The sequence below is a fragment of the Rhinolophus sinicus genome, chromosome 17 (genome assembly GCF_057876585.1).
Source record: "Rhinolophus sinicus isolate RSI-liver-muscle chromosome 17, RSI-T2T, whole genome shotgun sequence".
NCBI lineage: Eukaryota > Metazoa > Chordata > Mammalia > Chiroptera > Rhinolophidae > Rhinolophus > Rhinolophus sinicus.
Genome location: NC_142517.1, coordinates 37394069 through 37412545, shown reverse-complemented (window position 1 = coordinate 37412545; position 18477 = coordinate 37394069). Strand labels below are relative to the sequence as shown.

The 18477-nt window shown below is 41.9% G+C and overlaps 1 protein-coding gene across 2 annotated transcripts in view; it reads left to right on the top strand.

Moving 5' to 3' along the window:
* The first annotated feature begins 6145 nt into the window (after window positions 1-6145).
* SLC7A14 (solute carrier family 7 member 14) overlaps window positions 6146-18477 on the top strand; it is a 102926-nt gene continuing 90594 nt past the window's right edge. The window contains exons 1-2 of one of the 2 annotated variants that reach the window (XM_088794691.1): window positions 6146-6271; window positions 6520-6616. The gene's annotated coding sequence lies outside the window, so the exon portion shown is untranslated. Of the gene's footprint in view, window positions 6272-6364; window positions 6617-18477 lie in introns of those variants that run through there. The other variant, XM_019735313.3, reaches the window with a different exon arrangement.

Sequence of the window (18477 nt, the reverse complement as noted above, 5' to 3'; positions counted from 1 at the left end):
TCCTGGCTCATTGATTTGAGTCTACAGATGAGCTCTTAGAAGAAATCTGTTCCCATTCCCTAAGTTTCTGAAGAGAAAGTGGAGGCTCAGAATAGGAAAGTTCCATGGCTGAACTCAGGTAGGTGGAGGCTGAGTCTCCTTCTCATCCATCTTTCTTATCACTAATAACACTAGGAATAGCCACTGATATTGAGCAACAATACGTGCTGGACACAGTGTATATTACTTCCAATCATCACCACAATTCTGCAGTTAGGCATTATTATCCCCTTTCACAGGTTGGAATGCTGAGTCTCAGAGAACTTGAATGATTTGCCAAATACCAAATCACTAAGAAGTAGTTGAGCTTGGATACAAACCCAGGTCTATCCAACGCCAGAGTCTGTGCTCCTTCCCACCATGACGTCAGCAGCATATGGAGCAATTCGAGCTCCCACCACTCTCAGGCTCCAAAGGATGACTCCTCAACATGCAGTCTGGCCGTCATTATTACAGCCGCATTTCAGGGCTTCAGGAGAAGCTTGGTCTCCCCGAAAGTCTGCAGGAGCCCCCATGGAATCAGGATGTTTCAGTCACGTGTCTGCACATGCCACATGCACATAGCACAGCCACGTCTCCGGAATTCCAACGTCAGTCTGAACCTGTCCTTTATTCTTTAAGACCAATCCTTTGCTCTGCAAGAGTAACTTTCTTAGACTTCCTGAAAGTAACTCTTAAATTTACAGTCTGGCAATGATCCTGATTCACTCTCATGTTGACCTTGACAAGTTATGTATATAAGCCCCCTGAGCTGCTGTTTGTTTGAGTGTAAAACAGGCTACTAACAACTTGAGAAGAATGTTATGAAGACAAAATCATGTAAATGTCCTAATACAGGGCCTAATATTTAGTAGGTCCTCAAGAAATGATCATTTCCTTTCCTTTCCCTTACTTCTTTCCTTTCTCTCTCTCCCTCCCTCAGTCACCGTGGCCACTTTTCCTGACTGGTCTACCTATTTTGATGCTCCTGCTATCACCAAAGTTTCCTGGCATCCTGCATTATACTGCCCTTTCCTTCTGTGTGGTACAGAAGGACTCAGGGGGGAATGGACTAGTGGTGGCCGTCTTGGCCTGGGAAACTTAGGTAGGGGAGGCCTGAGAAGAGGGGAAAGATTGAGATGGCAGAATCAAGAACTTCTAGTGAGAGAAAGATGACATATTTAATAGAGACTGTTAACGTTCACTGAATCTGATTCAACTCTCATTCCAGGCAGATGGAAGTATCATTCTTCTCCACCTCCCTTGTAATTGCAGCCGAGTGGAGCCACATTCTGGCCTGTGGTTTGTGGGCAGTAGTGATGTGAATCACTTCCGAGCCAGAGCATTTAGTTGCTGGTGCAAGGTCCTCCAGCTTTGGTCCTGCCTGCCAAGGTGAACTCTGGAGTATTATGTTGAGATGGGACATCAGAACATGCTATAGAGTGACTACATGGAGCAGAGCACATCCTGCTCCACAGTAGAGACATAATGTGAACCACAGAATTGGTATCTTAAACTACTGAGAGTTTGGGCGTGTCTGTTCCCACAGCATAACCTACAGCATACAGCAGGCCAAACCGTGGCTTTCAAGCCATAGCCCCTTGGAGAGGGAGTTTTGGCCCTAGGAGCAAGTCATTGCCCCTACAGTTTTGGGGGGAAAGAGCACTAGATCGAGAGACGAGAAGCATGTGGAATGAATTTTAGCCCTAGCTCATCTACCATCGAATGATAAGATCTTAGGTTATTCATAAACTCCAAGTCCTCACTTTTCTCATCTCTAAAATAAGAGTTAACCAAAACGTGGGACCATAGCATCACTTTAGATCCTTGCTACTCAAAGAGTGGTCCAAGAACCAGGTGCACCAGTATCACTGAGATTATGTTAGAAGCGCAAGTTTCGGGGTTCCACCCAGACCTTCTGAATCCAATTCTACATTTTTAACAAGGTTCCCAGATGATTTCCATGCACATTAAAGTTAGGAGACATATTGATTTAGATCATAGTAGGACTCAGGAATAAATGGCCTATAATCACAGAGTGAGGAAGTTATTCCTTTTTCACTTGTCATTTAATCTTCCTGATTACTTCATGGAGAAAGTCTCTGTTTGGTGCCAATGTCTTTAATACCCCTCTAAAAGTTGCTAATTTTCTTTTTTATGAGGAGAAAGCAAGCCTCATGCTCCTGCACAGGCAATAGTATTTAGCTTGATTATAATAGGACTGTCTTATTTTCATGTGTTTATTTAAATGATTATCTTGTATTTATAACAGATACCAGTTTTCTATTTAAAGTAGTGTTACAAACTTCTTTAAAACAAGTTACTTTAAATAAAAAAGTGAATGGATTTAAAGGAAACACATAGTAAATGCAAAGAAGCGTTTGCTTTAATGTTTCCTTCCATGTCAGGGCATTTCATTGGTCTGACACTCCTGAGTTCTCTCCACACCTTCCTCATTAAGCGATTTTATTCTCTCTGCAGGGGGTGGGGGTGGGGAGAGTGCTGTATCTCATTGCAAATTGGGGCAGAATGAAATGAACATGCTCAGGTCAGCATCCCATTTCTTCCTCTTGGAATTTAATAAATACCTAGAGAATAATCGCTCACAGGTCATTAGCTTATAAATTCCCAGTCCAATTGGTAGAATCCCAGCAGCAGGTTATTTATTCAATACATCTTTATTGTGAGCCTATAATACGCTGAGATCTGGTTCTGTGTCGTCTCTTCTCTTCTGCTGCCCAGAAACACCTCTCCCTTTGGAGGGCTCTAGACCAGCCTCTGGCCAGGCTGTTTCTCAGCTTCTGAATCTGCTCAGAGGCAAAAGTCAGGGGTATTGATGAGCTTGGGATCCTTCTAGAAGAAATCATCGAGTGCTCATCATCATGAATCATAAGACAAAAACAGGTAATTATTTTTAAGGCATCTGGCCTAACCATAATCTATCCAAGCAGGTCAATCATAAAGGATTTTAGTGATTACACTGCTAAAGGCACAGGCTTTTGGCAAAAGGCCTTAAGTAAGAAGGCATTGCCCCTTCCTTGGAGATTTATAATATTTGTACCTGGGCCCCTGCATGTGCTTTTGTCAGTTCTCTACCACTCAACTAAACTGGCACCCCTTATTATATTGCTCTATTTTGTTTTCTCACGGTTTGTCTCTTTGTTTACTTTGTTTACTTGTTCTTTGTTTCTTGTTTAGGGCCTGAATCACTTTACTATTCTGTAAGCTCCAGGAGAGCAGGAACCATTTCTGTATTGTTCATGGCTGTATGGCAAAGTGTCAAGCGGTGAATAAATGAATCAAAACTCCCATATTCCAATTGTTGGAACAAGAAAACTGGGATGTGTATTTTACAGATCTAACTCGCAGTCACTCTGTCATATTGTTGCTTAACCCTGAAACCGAGATATGCATCAATTGTTCCTCCTGTATGTGGTTCTAAATGCTCAACTACATTTTTATCTACTCCGTTTTTCTTCATTGGTTCAATAATCCTCTACCAACAGCTGGAAAGTGTCTGCAGTGGCTTACACCGGTAACAGTCAACAGGCAAAAGATCAGAGCTTATAATAAAGGAGTAGGACCCAAGGGAAACCTCATCAAGAAATTATTGTTAAGGTGTAACTTTCCATTGTAATCTATGCAAGACCTGTTCCCCAAGCTCCCCTTTCTGCCTTTTGCTGGGTAAAGTTGACTTGAGCTTTCAAAACTAATTTGAAAAAAATTATTTAGAGTCCCAGAGCAATTTCGGTGAAACTGTCCAAAATTTTCTGAAATTTATTCTCATCCAAGTAACTGCTTTATAAAGGCACCATATTTTAGGCAAAATTAAATTATTTCATGCTTATTCTTCCATTTCTCATGTTTTCTCATGACAATGCAGAGACGGTTAGGAGTAAGAGGTAGCATTTTACCTAGTCTGGACAATTTTTTTTTTTTCATGATACGTATAGAAGCATTTGGTGCCTTCTGGTTTTTTGGTTTCCCGAAATATAAAGACATCTCAATTAACACTTTCTAAAGAATATTAAAAGGTAGTAAACCAGAAAACTGGACTGGACTCTGCTTTAGGGTGGGGGAAGCTCCTCAGGAGTTTCTGGTTTGTGTATGAATTTCACTGGGTTTATCTGCAGTGGGTTGGAGGCTCATTTCACCATTCAAGGTAATGAGGAGTAGCCAGGAGTTGCTCCTGTGTGCTAAATACTTTTCTTTGAAATCAAACCCATTTTGAATACCCAAACCAAATCAATTTTACCTAGCAGAGGCAGAAGAGTCTAAACCCTGCTATCCTGAAATACAGGGACAAACTTATCTCAGATATTAAAATTCATAACCACTGTGATTGTGGCTGGTGCTGTTCTAACTGAAAAGCCAGGGGGGAAAATGAGATTTAATCCAGAAACCCATCACAGAAGAGAGTGCAAATGAAAACATACAGCACTCAAAACACTATACCCCTTGAATTACATGCACACACACAGACTGACAGAACTACACTGACACTTTAGTAGCTGCCCATTCCGTGACAAATCTCATCTTCTCATTCTTTCATGCTCATAATGCATCTGGACTAGAATAAATGTAGGGTTTTCTTTAGTCCATAATTAACAGCTTACATTTGTTTACTCTTTGCCTTTCACAGCATGGTTTCTGATACATTATTTCATTTGAACATTACCACTATTTCATGGAGAAGGCCGATAGACATTCTTTTCCCATTTTAAAAATGAGACTGAAAGTTTGAGTGATTTACCAAACGTCGTATAGTAAGTAACTGGCAGAGCCCGCACCAAGACTCCAAATTTCTGATTCTTTAACTCTATGCTTTTCCTGCGATGTTTCACAGCTTCTTGGCCTGAAATGCCTTGCAGGACTATCATAGGCTTAAATTCTTGGGATGTGCCAAGACTTTAGACCTGGAAGCTAGTCCAGGGCAGTAAGGAGCTTGAGCTAAGTACCACGTTTCTTTGAAAATAAGACCTAACCGGAAAATAAGCCTGAGCAGGATTTTTCAGGATGCCATCCCCTGAACATAAGCCCTAATGCATCTTTTGGAGCAAAAATTTATGTAAGACCTGGTCTTATTCTTGGGGAAACACGGTGGTCTTACCAAAACTGCCTGGCACTAATCAATCATTTTTCTGGGGAGAGACAGTGCCTCTGAGCTAGAACCCACAGCCTACAGGTAGATTTGAACTGCATCATCCCAGGAGAGGGTGTCACTCAGCCAGTATTCTCCTCAAACACAAGCCCAGTGAATTTGTTTCCAAGGACAGGGAGTTACATTTATTAGCTCCCATTTTTGTAAGGCCTTGGACAGAAGATGCAAGAAGTCATGTAGGTACTTTCCATCTAAATCAGTCTACTCAATGCACATTAAATAATTCATTCTCTGATGAGACCAAACATGCCTAGGTTGGTACCATCTAGTCCTCATCCTTTAAAGATATAACATAGCTCTGGGATGCTCATCTTAACAGAAGCAATGAAAAATATAAGCCTTGTGCCTCTCCTGTCTCCACTGAGACTAGTTATCTGTCTAGCCTGACTTCACACATTCCTCCTTCCAAGTTTACAAAAGATACCTCCGTTCCACAGGCACAAATCATAACCTTCTTATTTTCTGAAATTTATTTTAACCGTCAGGGGAAGAACTCTCATTTACTGAGTTCTCAGTATGTGTACAGCACTGGGCTAGGCAATGTCAAGAACATTATCATTTCTAATTATCATAGCAGTCCTGTCATTTTCCAGATGAAAGAACGGCTAGGAGAAGTGAAATAACCCAAGCTCACACAGACTGGAATTCCTGCTGTGGGTCTTCACTTCTCAAATCCACGGTCTTTCCACTTATAAGACGTTGAAAACACAAAGAAAAACTCGGGCTACTTGAGCTTTGAAGGAATAGGATCATGTCTTTTTTAGAAGGAGAGAGGAAATCAGTCTCTCCCATCCTTTCTTTTCAATAATGCCAAGACGGTGGAAGAAATTTGAGAGCAGCAAGGGCTCTTCCAGGGGAGCGGTAAGCGTTCAGAGGGCAGGAAGCCGGTCTGAATAGACAGCTCATTCAGAGCTGCTGGCAGATGCTTCCTCAACACTTCGACACTGCAAAGTCCTGCCTGTTCCTGCTTTCCCAGGACAGAGAACTGTCCATCTCTGGCCCCCTCAGCCTCCGGACAGCCTGACATACTGGAAATGGCACCCGGAGGCTCAGTAGGCCAAGGAGATGTTGAGAGTGGCAGACAGCGAATGAGTGAGTGGGCGAGTGAGTGAGCGAGTGAGTGCCTGCGTGCGGGGTCTTCTGGTGAGAAGCTTCGGCTCTGTAATGTGAGGGATTGGGCCGCCCACGTGACTCCTGGAAGGCGGAGACTAGCGAGCTGGAGGGAGGACTGACAGGCCGCAGGGAGGGGTGCGGAGTGTGTGTTTGGGGGGGGGGGCGATCTGAATAATTGAGGAGCTGTTCAGCAACAGCGGCTGCCTTCTATCTTCCTTTGCCACTAGCACCGCGCATCACAGTGGAAGAGACAGAGCCCGGCGCTTTACGTCCGGACCGCCAGCCACCAGCCCCGGGAGCCAGTTCATCACCTTCAGCCCTCAGGTGAGTGTAATTCCCTCTTCACTGCAGTCTGTCCTTCTCTGCGCCCCCTGTGTTTCACCTGGACCGCCGCAAATGGGACGATCGTCTCTGGTTGAATGAACCAGGAACCGGAGCCACCCGGAGGGAGGAAGCAGGAACATGGCGCGGGGGCAGAGAGCGCCCTCCAGAAAGGGGCCCCTGAAGGAAGGAAGGAGATGCGTAGGGGTCTCTCAGGCTCTGGCCCGGAATGAGGCCAGGACAGCGTCCAGGGTCTGGGGACGCCGGGCTCCGACTCATGGGAGCTGCCAGGCGGGACTGGAGCAAATGCAGCCTCGGCGCCGCCCGGGAGAGAGGCGGAGGAGGGAGCCACGAGTAGTGTCCGGGCCGCCCGGGTGTCCACAGACGCCGGGCCCCTCCTTTCCTCCTAGCCTTGGCACACACCCGGCTCTCGGTTCTCGGCCTAGGAGAAGGCTTTTCCTGCCGCAGCCCGAGGGGAGGGAGGGGACAACGTCTATCCTTTTACCTGAGAGCAAACTCTTCAAAGGGACTCCAGCTGAGCCCAGTGCCCTAACCAGGCCAGTGCGCTCTGAGGGACATCTGTCCCCAGAGAGAGGAGACACGCCGGCGGCAGAGAGGAGGACGTGATGGGGGACGTGTCCAGGAAAGGTCCCTGGCCAGAGAGGGCAGCCCCGGGAAAGCATTCTGGCCCTTACTTATTTACCCGGTCAGAACCTCCTCTCCTCTCCCATTCTAAAGCATAGCAGTTTCCTACGAGTCCAGAGGGCCAGAGTAGGGCAGTGTGGCCTCGCAAGACGCAGCCCCAAATCTCCTTCTCCCTTCTGACCCCCCCCCATTGTGTATTTTATATTGTGATTAAAGAGTAAGACAGAAGTCGCCAAACGACTAGAAGCGAAAGGAAGGGGGAGGTGGAAGGCTGGAGCAGCAGGGCTCTCGTCTGCTCCTGGCACACCTGACCCCACTACCTGTTCTAAGCTAGGTTCAGTGAGGTCTTGAACTGAGAGATGCAAAGGAACCGGCTCTGGGGAAGGGATTCTCGCGGAACTGCGGGGCCAGTCACTGGAGGGAGTTGACCAAGGACCACAAAATGATAACCCGTCTCCCCCCTTCACGGCCCCCACCCCGCCCTGGGATAAGGGGTCCGGGAGAACATTAGGGCAGGATAACCCCAAGCAGGAGTCTGGGCTGCCGAGCAAACTGCGGCGATGGTGCTGTCCGCGGTGCTGAAAGTTCTCCGAGGTGGGAAGCTAACCTGCCAGGACACTGGCGGCTCACCGCTTGCCAGCATTTCCCACAAGCAGAAACTGCGTTAGAACCCAGTAAAGGGGGTCAGGCGGAAGCATCGACGTAGAGAGACTGGTAAAGGTGCTCTTCCTTCCCCCGGACTCTACTTGGAAGGAGCTTCCCCGTACTCCTGGGTAGAGGAGCAGGGCGCGTATCCAGCTTAGCAAACTTCGGGTGGGGACCAGGAAACGTGTTGTGCCTCGTTCTGTTTCCTCTGCCTGCGCGGTGAATCTTCCGGTGAATCAACACTTGGTAAAGTGTTGGGAAAGCAGTTAGGGGTGCTATTCTAAAAAAACACTTCTGTGGCTTTCGGAAACCAAAGAATTGTGAGGCTACATCACGGAAGAGGCTTCATTAACGGAGGGACTGGGCTTCCTATTCCTGGCTATGGCTTTTTCTCTCTTCAGCCCCTTTCGCTCCCCTTCCCCCCACCCCGCACCTTGTTTACATCCTCTAGATAAAGATCTCTAAGCAGCCCTGCATGTTTGTTTCTTTGACTAGCCTTTTATTTTATGGGTCAGATGGGAAAAGAATTAAGCCAATTTGGGGAGACCAAGTTAAGAGAATGTTTACTGAACACTTACTATCTTGTAGGTAATATCTCATTTAAACTTCACAATGCCTGCTAACCATAAGTATCACAGAAAACTGAAGTTAGGTATCTCAAATTCAGAGGTTGGACTCAAATTCAGGTCTGCTTAACTCCAAAGTCCAAGCTATTTATCATTATATGTCATATATAATTACTAAGATAAGATGCACATATATATATGCACATACACATATACCTGTTATTACATATTGCTGTCATTGGGGAATATAGCAGGAGAACATCAAAGGAGGAAGCACTGCTTTCTTTTTCACACACACTACTCTCTCTTCCAACCCTTTCCTCTTTCCACCCACCCATTGTCACTCACTCCCACCAGTCCAACTGCTTCTGTGCATGCTGCTTGAGATACCGTTGTTCACACAACTTGAACTTCAGGATTCCGAGAACAAGTTAGAGGACTAACACAGCAGACTTTCCTGAAAAAGCAGAAGAGCTTCAAGGAATCTGAAGGTCTAGAGCCCACAGGTGTTTTCATATTCAAAGCTGTACTCTTGAATTTTAGGGCAGGAATAACCTTAAAGTCATTCAGCACTGTTGTTTCACAAGAAGGAGTATTTGGGGACCAAAAGATGGACATTAATCTAAGTCATGTGACTGAAATGTTAGGATTGGAACCTAACTGAGTTGATTCCAGGGCCAATGCACTTTCCACTACACCCCTGGTGCCGCCAATACTCTTCCATGCTGCCTTCTTTGGTTATCTTTGATAAGAACATCACCATTACTGAACTATATTCAGTAACATACCACAAATAAAAACACCTAAAATACAAGCAGTCCTCTTAGCTACTTTTTCTTCCTATTCTTTCCATTCTGGGTCTCACTGTTCCAGTGGTGTCTGACCCAACATACCTGAGACATCTGACCCATTTTTCTCAATAACAGTTCTCCCTATGGCAGCCATTTGTAAATGGGGATGGCAGTGTGACATTTCTCTGCTTGCCTTTATGTTGTCCCTATCTCCTCTCTGTGATCTATTCCCAACAAAACAATTTTCCAAAATTAATTACCCTAAGCACTTTCCTATGTTCTCTTAGGGGCTTGGAAGAAGCCTTAAAAATTTGTAGGCAGAAACAAATGGTCATTATAAGTGCTAATATCTATCAAATGCTTACCACATGGCTAGGCACTGTGCTAAATCATGTTATTGAGTCTTCACAGTTCTATCAAATAGATAATTTCATTGGAGATGGTCCTAGAGTTCTAGTCCACTCTAACATACAGAAGAACCTGATGTCCTATTCATTTCTTTTTGCTCTGTTTCAGCCCAAATTCAATTCAATTCAAATAGCACTGTTCTGCTCTTTCTCTTAATATTTACCACTATATAGTTCCCCTATTTGTTATCCTTACTTAAAGATCACTATATGCCTTTTTACTGCTTACCAACATTATGATTCAAACCCCCTCTAGAACTAATTAAGATATAACGCATAATTAAATACGTAACTTCTGTTGTACCCTCACTGAGTCATTCTGCAAGGACGCTCTTGCTAGGGTTCTCTGGGTCCTATGAACCAGAATCTTAAACTACATAGAATTACTCTATTCAATACTGTAGTCACTAGCCACATGTAGCTAAAAATTCAGTTCCAGAATCACACCAGCCATATTTTAAGTGCTCAACAACCATATATGGCTACTGGCTACCTTATTGGACAGTGCAAATATAGAACATTTCCAGCATTACAGAAAGTTCTATTGAACAATGTTGCTTTAGAAAGTGCTAAAAAAAATTTTCACAGCAACTGAGAACTTGAAATTGAGGAAAAGGACTTGGGACTGTGCTTTGAAACTTCTGCCAAGAAAGGAGAAAAAGCCACTTGTGCCTAGAACATCCGCAGAAGCCCAAAGATGAGCAAGACAATAAGGCTAGCAAAGAGAGCACATGACTCATTGAAGGAGCTGGTGAACTCTGGGGTTTGCTTCATATGGATTCCATTTTACCATAGAATAAAATATTCCATGGTGGGTCTTGAATTCCAACTTAGAAATAACTTGAAAATTCTTATATACCCGTGAGTATATATATATATATATATATATATATATATATATATATATATATATATATATATCACATCTACATATAATAACATGTATATGTGGATATGTATGTGCATCTTATCTTAGTAAGTATAGTATGATAAATATGGAAAGACTACAGTACTTGGAGTTAGTTTGGGTGCCACTTACTACTTGGTGACATTATAAGGCCCTCTATAGCTCTATTTGTTCATTTGTAAAATGTTGATGAGAATTTCCATACCTATCTCAAAGGGCGACTGTGAGACTCAAAGTGTAGGTATATGAAAGTACTTTGTAAGGAGCATGATTGAATCTGTAATGCCTGATAATTTCATTAGGATAGGGTTGGATAGGATAAGATGGATAGGATAGGATAGGATACTAATAAACAAATAGGGTAGTTTAAACTGAATGCATTTCTGAATGTTTCTAATCCCTGTTATAAATGTAATTTGCTTTTGTTGTCATTTTTCACTGAAATGTAGAATGCTAAAGAAAAGAATGTTTTAGTTGTGGAAATTTCTGGTTGGTTAGGTACAATGAATTGAAATATTATTTGTGATTTAGTTTATTTGTCCCTGGATATTTGCTTCAAGATAAAACAAAAACAAAAACTAGGAAGTCTGAGTGGTTCTGAAACAGCTTTAACTTTTTTAACTAATAGTTTTAAATCAATTGTCAATAATCATCTTGTCATGATAATAGGAGTTCAGAGATGATTTAAGAAGTATTATGGGTATTCCTCAGTATGAGTGGGGAAGGGAGATCATTTAAAAGGAATATTTTTACTAACTACTAATTGAAACGAGCTTCTACACATCTCATGAATCAATAAGAATAAAAATAATTCTATTTCATGCATTGATTAACCCAAATAAAAGAAACTGATTAAAAAAATGAATTCTTGCAGTTACAGTAAGGTTTCTGACCTTAAGTAAGAGGTTTTTATACCATCCATTCTCTAAGGTAAAATCTGTTGGGATTGTGAGTAGAACCGTAAGCACCTAGATAACATCTACTGCTTACCCGGCACCTTGATCTACAGTGTTTATGCCTCAAGTAGGAGTGCTCTTACAGTTCCCTGACTGGGTCGGGAGATGGCACAAATGCAGCCATACCTTTTTTTAATGGTTTACCATTTTGATTCTTAAATATTTTTCTCTTACAACACAATGGTTAATACAATGTTCAGGCACTATAGAAAATAAGCCTGCAAAAGAAGCTATTCCGTAAGATCATTCTTAGTTGTATTTATTATGGTTGTTATTCATCCTGAAATCTCAATCAAGTTATTTATTTATTTATTTATTTATTTATTTATTTATTTATTTATTTATTTATTGGCAAAGCACTTAAGAAATCAAGCTGAGTACGGCTAAGGGCTCTAGATGCTATCTCTAGTTCCAGGAGCTCTGGCAGGTTATTTCCTTTCTTAAGGACCTAGTTTGCCTTTGTTAAGCCTTTATTAAGTCTTAACAAAGGCATGGATATTGACTTATAGGATGTTCTGCCGGAGAAATAGCTGAGATGTACCCTCAGCCCCTGATGCTGGTTAAGCATGCCATTTTTAGGCCTCTGTTGCATATGGAATTATATTACTAAAGGGGAAATTAGTGAGATTGTCAATTCTGGCCTCTAGTAGGTCATGCTGGCTTTAATAATAAACACCTTTTGATGGAAATCATGGTTTATTTATTTCATGAGACTTGTTTATCTCATGGAAGGGCCTGGATTTAGAAGGGGAAAAATATATTACCTCAGAGCTGCAAAGAGTTTAATTTTCACTGTCCTTAGCTTGAGGGATTTCACTGGTTTTACATCACAGGAAATAATGAGAACTGACAATGTAGCTTTGAAACTGGTGCTTGCAATCTTTCACTTAATCAACAAAATAATTGAGGACTGTCCTATATTGGCACAGAAATGTCATGGTCTTTGGGTGAGTGGAACTTCTATCGCCTGGCACATGGGTGCTCAATAAATATTTGAGCTCAGGCCATCGTTCCAGGTCAGTTCATGCCATGTGCTCATCTAGCCAGAGAAATGAGGATTCCCTGTGACATTTTCCTTTATCAAATAAAACAGGAGACAAACACAGAACATCAAATCTTACCCTGGCAACCACTCTAAGCCCCGCTGGGGGCATAGGCAGTGATGGCCAAGGCAGACTGCCCCTGAGAATTGTATCTTGCTTCCCTCGTCCAGGGAACAAGGGGACACATCAGCCCAAGGGTCTTGCATTTCATAAATACAGTGCTTAAATGGAGTTGTGTGTTATTTTCCATTTTTACTTTAAAGACGTACTTGTTACTTCCTTGAGAAAGTATTTGATTGGCCTTCATAACTGTTGCAGGCAATTGCTATTGTTCCTAAATTCAGAAGGAGCTTAACTTAGAGGAAAACACATATAGTAGTTAGAGGAGACCTGGTGACATCACAGTCTCACAGGTCACAGAATATTATCCTTTTCTAGGGATAATTGTTTTAAGAGTTTTAACTGGTGATTACTGACAAAAATGAAAGAAAAAATAGATCATTCTATCCTAGCAAGTCAGTAAGTAAGCAAATGCCTGGAATTAACTGATTTTCTTTTGCCAAAGGCAAAATAGTCCAACCCAATAAACTTTCCTACAAATAGCAAGCTGGTGTCCAAGGCCCTGTTCATTTTTTAAAATTGTTTTTCTCTGTTTGATTTTTAAATAATCAGCAAATTTTTAAAAAAAAATGCATCCAGGTGTTTGAACATTCTAATGACAAAATGGTCTTCATAATTGTAAAGACATAACTATTCATTAGAGATTATATTTATAGTATAATATATTATTGTGCCAATATCTTGTAACAACTACATAACCCTACTCTCTCATTTTACAAACAGAGAAATTGAGGCTGTGAATAGCCACCCAAGTTAATAACAGAGGCAGAAGTGACACTTGAGCCTCTTCTCTCTCAATCCACTGCTCTTTGCATCTTTTAACATCATGCATCTTTTTATTAGTCATAAAAACTTACTTAGTCAATGAGTTTAACCTCTGCTACCAACTTTTTACCAGAGCTGCTCAGAGTGGGAAAATGGAGGTTTTTGGATTTCAGATTATTTCCCTTTGCACTCCCAGGTGAAAGAACTACTGGTTAAGGACAGTCAGTAGGTAAAAATTTCATGGCTGGAACTATGAGTCAGAAGAAAAAGATTCAAAACCCCAGAACCCTTGCTGTAAGAATTTGGGCAAGGATTAAACTCCTCGCTCGTATCTTCATCATCCTCATCTCTAAAACAAGAAATTTGGATTAAGTAGTGTTTCAAGTCCCGTAAACAATAGCATTCTATGAAATGGTGACAAGGGCGTGAATAATCCATACTCAACTTCATTCAGCCCAAATAATCAAAAATCAATCAAGAGTCTTAGTTTTCCATCATTACTTGTTGGAAGCTCTGACATTTCGTGCCAACATTTCACCCAGTAACAATAATAGTAATGACGAAGGTGATAGCAAATTCTTATTTACATTTACTATGACCCTATAATGTTGGTAACATTATTGTCCTCATTTTACAGGTGAAAAACCTGGATCCCAAAGTAGTAAAATAACCTTCCCAAATTCATACAGCAAATAGTTTGTGCTCTTAACCATCATGCTACACTGCCTCTTTGAAAACCATGAGTCTCTCAGATAACTGCTGTGTGTCATTTATGGGCCAATTAGCCCACAGGCCTCTTTTCTGGGAAATTTCCATTTCATCTATATTTTCTGCCTAAAAAAAGCAATGAAGAGGGTGGCTAGAACCTTGGGTCTGTGGTTCTGGTGAAGCTGTATAGGTATCTGCATTGTCTTCCTACAAGATGGCTCTTATCTTTTTGTAAATGATGCCATTGATCAATTGTTTCGATGGTTCAGTATTGAATGTTGGTGCTTTGCAGGCTACTGAGTGCTATGAGGACCACTGTGCTGTGTTTCCCAAAATGTGTGAATGGCCTGCGTTGCCAGAAATGGATGGAGGCTGGTGCAGGATCCAGCACCTTCTAAGGCAACGAAAGTCATTCCTCTACATCTTTACTGTTCAGTGGAGTCTTCTGGCTTCTGCTCTAGCTTTTTTACTCAAAGTGATGATCTAGACAGCTTTTAAGGCTGAGAGGAAGAGCTTCAAGAGTATCATTTCCCGGTGGTGGGCTTGGGTCAAGAGTCAGACTAAAACTTTCAAAATCATGTGTGAAATTTGTTTTCTTGTCATTAAACCTACCTTACCAAATTAGTCATAAATACAGTACACCACAGTACTCATCTATTTCACTGTGGATTTTAATTTGTGCTAAGCTGTTGATGGGCATCTAGCACTTAATATGATATGTCTAATAAGTTGGGAAGGCTAAGATAGCAGCCAAGTATACATATATATGTTTGTGCGTATATGTACACGTATATATTCTTTACCTTTAGTTTCCAGCTTGGTCAACTAGCTACATATCCCACCAACACCAAAGGCCATTATGGAATGCATAACTCTACTTTTGCCTCTGTTTTTCTAGCTATTTTGTGGGGTGTGGGATGACCTAGGAGTCAGCTGAGACCTGATTTCCAGTGTCAGCATTGACAGGGTTACGAGACTTGAGCCAGCACCATACAACTTCTTCAAGACTCAGCTTCCTTACCTTTAAAATAGGGGAAATGGAAACTGTCCCTCATATCATAAGAAGGGCAAATGAGATAGCATTTGTTAAAATTCCTTGTAAACCATACATTCTGTACAAATGAAGAAATAAGCGTTCCATCCTTCCAGTCCCTGTCAGTCAAAAATAACTTTTAATTTGTTGATACCTAGTCCTGAACAAGGGTTGACAGTAAATCAATGTCTTTAGGGTTAGAAGATCTTGGACTTAAACTTGCATGTCTGGAAAATGGTATTTACAATATGGGAGGCCTTATGGTTTCTTCTAAAATCAATGGTTCCCAATCTGAGGCAGTGCCATCTCACTGAGGGGTACTTTTTATTGTCACAAACACTAGGAGGTGGGTATTTCTACTGGCTTTTGGTGGACTAGGCTTAGGAATGCTAAATATCCTGCACTAAGCCGGACACTCCTGCACAATAAATCAGTAACCCACCCAAAATAGCAATAGCACTCCTCCACTGAGAAATATCAGTCGGAGTAATGTGGGGTTCATAGACCCTGATTTCCCAATGGATACACACAGAGAGAATTTACTTTTGGTCTTCTTCCCCATGTGAAATTTAGCCATACTCATGTGCGGCTTATAGCAGCTCAGAATCATTACTGAACTTCCAATAATTTTATAGAGAAGTAAAATACGGGGTCAGAGATCACTCGTTTTCAACTGGCCCTCAGAAGCTCTACAAGAAGCCCCCTTCAACTTCAGCAGGGTCAAGGAGTCCCAATAGGGTAACATGCCCACAATGCAAGGCCTAGACTAACGGTTGGCATTGAGAACCCAAAATCAGTGAATCTTGATTCTGAAAACCACCACCATTGCAGTTCATTGAAGAAACATTGGGTCTCTTTGTGACTCTTACCTTCTGACAAGCATGGGACTAGACAGCACTGGACACAATCCCTGCCCTCAAATCACCAACAATCTGACAGTCAGATGTAAACTCCATAATTATGCATGCAATATGACATATGCTGAAACATGGTGTGAGGGAGCCTCCAAGGAGAAACCAGGGAACAATTTATCTTCATAGAGAAATTACAATGGAACTGTCCTTTGAATTATATGTAATATTTTCTCGTGTGGCTATTGTAGAAATGGGAACAGCAAAAGCAAATGCTGGAAGTGTGGATGGAAATGATATATGTGCAAGCTGATGTGATTAGAGACCTGGCTGGTAATGATGCGAGGTCATATGGGAAGGATTCTGAAAAGTCTTGAATGCAGCTGGGTGGATGTATTTATTCAGGCTAGAGTTTAGTTTTTGAAAAGGGTTTTTATGAATATTTTTAGGAATATCATTGAATTCAAGGCTGATTCATAGGCAGATGAAAGAATCATGAAGTCTAATCTCACAGCTAGAAAGAAGCAACCACAGAAATCATCTCAGTCTTCTCCTTTCCCTGTTTTACAGTTGAAGTAATTAAAACCCAGAGCTCTTAAGTGACTTGCCCAAGGTCAGCCAACAAGGTAATGGCAGTACAAGGACTAGGGCCTACACCAGCCTCTTAGTCACAGTATTTTGCCCTGTTCTGTGCTGTCTTCAGGAATTTCATTCGTCATTTGAGCATAATCCAATGTAACACACAATGTGATGATGAAGTATTTGTGCAGCTCCAAGTTTTCCATTGCTCACTGTTAAGATACAGTTCCTTCATTACAACCAGTTGGTCTATCAGATCCTGGGTCGCTGCTACATGAGAGCATTCTCACCAAAAAACACGAACAGCATACCCAGCACACGGACATGACCTTCTTCCCCTGCTTTACACACCCTCCCCTGCCTCCTCTTTTCAAACTGCCAGAGATTACAGAGGCACAACCTGAACAGAAGGCATCTTAATTCCTGGTGGTTCTATAAATAATATGCTGTTCCTGCTTGCGTATAAATGATCACTGCCTCTCTATTTTCTAGATGAGGGAGTTTTCAGAAAGATGAAGTTGCCTTCACACAGAGCACATCAGAGATAGAGTTTCAGACTCCAGGATGCCAGCCCTCCTTTGTAAACAGAATTGAATTTTTCACCCATCTACACCCTCCTAAAAATTTATCCAAACTTATGGTCTTAAATTTCACCTTATAGTCAAGTTAATCTGCGCATTTATATTTCTGAGATTGGCTATTTTCCACTTCCAATTTTCTGGCCACCTTTCCCCCATCTCTCATCCAATAGAGATCATCTCAACTAACCACTCCTTTTACAGGAGTAGAAACTGAGAGTCAGCGAGAGAAAACCACTTGCTAAAGTTTGCTCAGCTAAAAAGTAGCACTATGACTAGATTTTCTGATTCTCAGTTCAGTGCTTTTTCCACCATACCAAGCTGCTACTTCCCAAGGATCGATAACATAGCATTTTCCCACTCTCTGCCATCTCTGCCCCCCTTTCATTGCATAAATCCATCAGAATGGATGGAAACAACTGATTGCAGTTGCTCAGAGGTTCATTCCAGGACCTCGTTTAGAATACCCACAACTTGTTACCCCCATGCTGTATTGGTCCATCTGTCACATTACAAAGCTGGTTATAGATAAGTGTAACACATTTTCTAGTCTAGAGGATATATACGATCAATGCCATCACTCACCTGGAGATCACACAGAAAACAGTGTGCCTCAGAAGAAAGAGTTCATGGCTGCCATCATTTGATAATGGAGCAAAGTTCATCCAAAGTTCACTGTAAGTGGCAGGTTATTAGAGTCAGTATCCCAGGGACCAGATAATTGGGTAACTGGATGAGTTTAAGCAAGATTGGTAATACCCAAGAAAGTGACAACAGACAATTCCCAAACCATTTCTCCTTCAGGGGCTAGGTGTTTCGCCTGAGTTAATCATAATAGTGCATTTAATTTAGTGTGTACCAAGTTTACCGTGATAGATATATTTTTTTTAATCAATGGAATTCACATTTTCTGTTTAAGTTCCTTCTGAGGAATATGTTTCGGCCAAAAACAGGTGGTGTTTCAGTAAAGATTATATTGAAAAAAGAAGGAAAAGAGAGGGCAATCCAAAAACTGACTTCTCAGGCAGGGCTTCATAGGGCCATAATTGTCTCATAGTCTGATCAGGCTTATGAGGTAGAGAACCTCTATTTTACCAGTTCTATCAAAAGTCTTATAGCGCTGCAGAATCAAGCCATGTGCCCCCAATCCTGTGAGGATACTTTGTTAACCAGAAGCTAATATAGTCACATGCAGTGGGGGATGCTGTGAGTGTCGCCCAGGTTATCCCCTTCCTGGTATCAGGACAGTGAGCAAAGCAAATGAGTGATC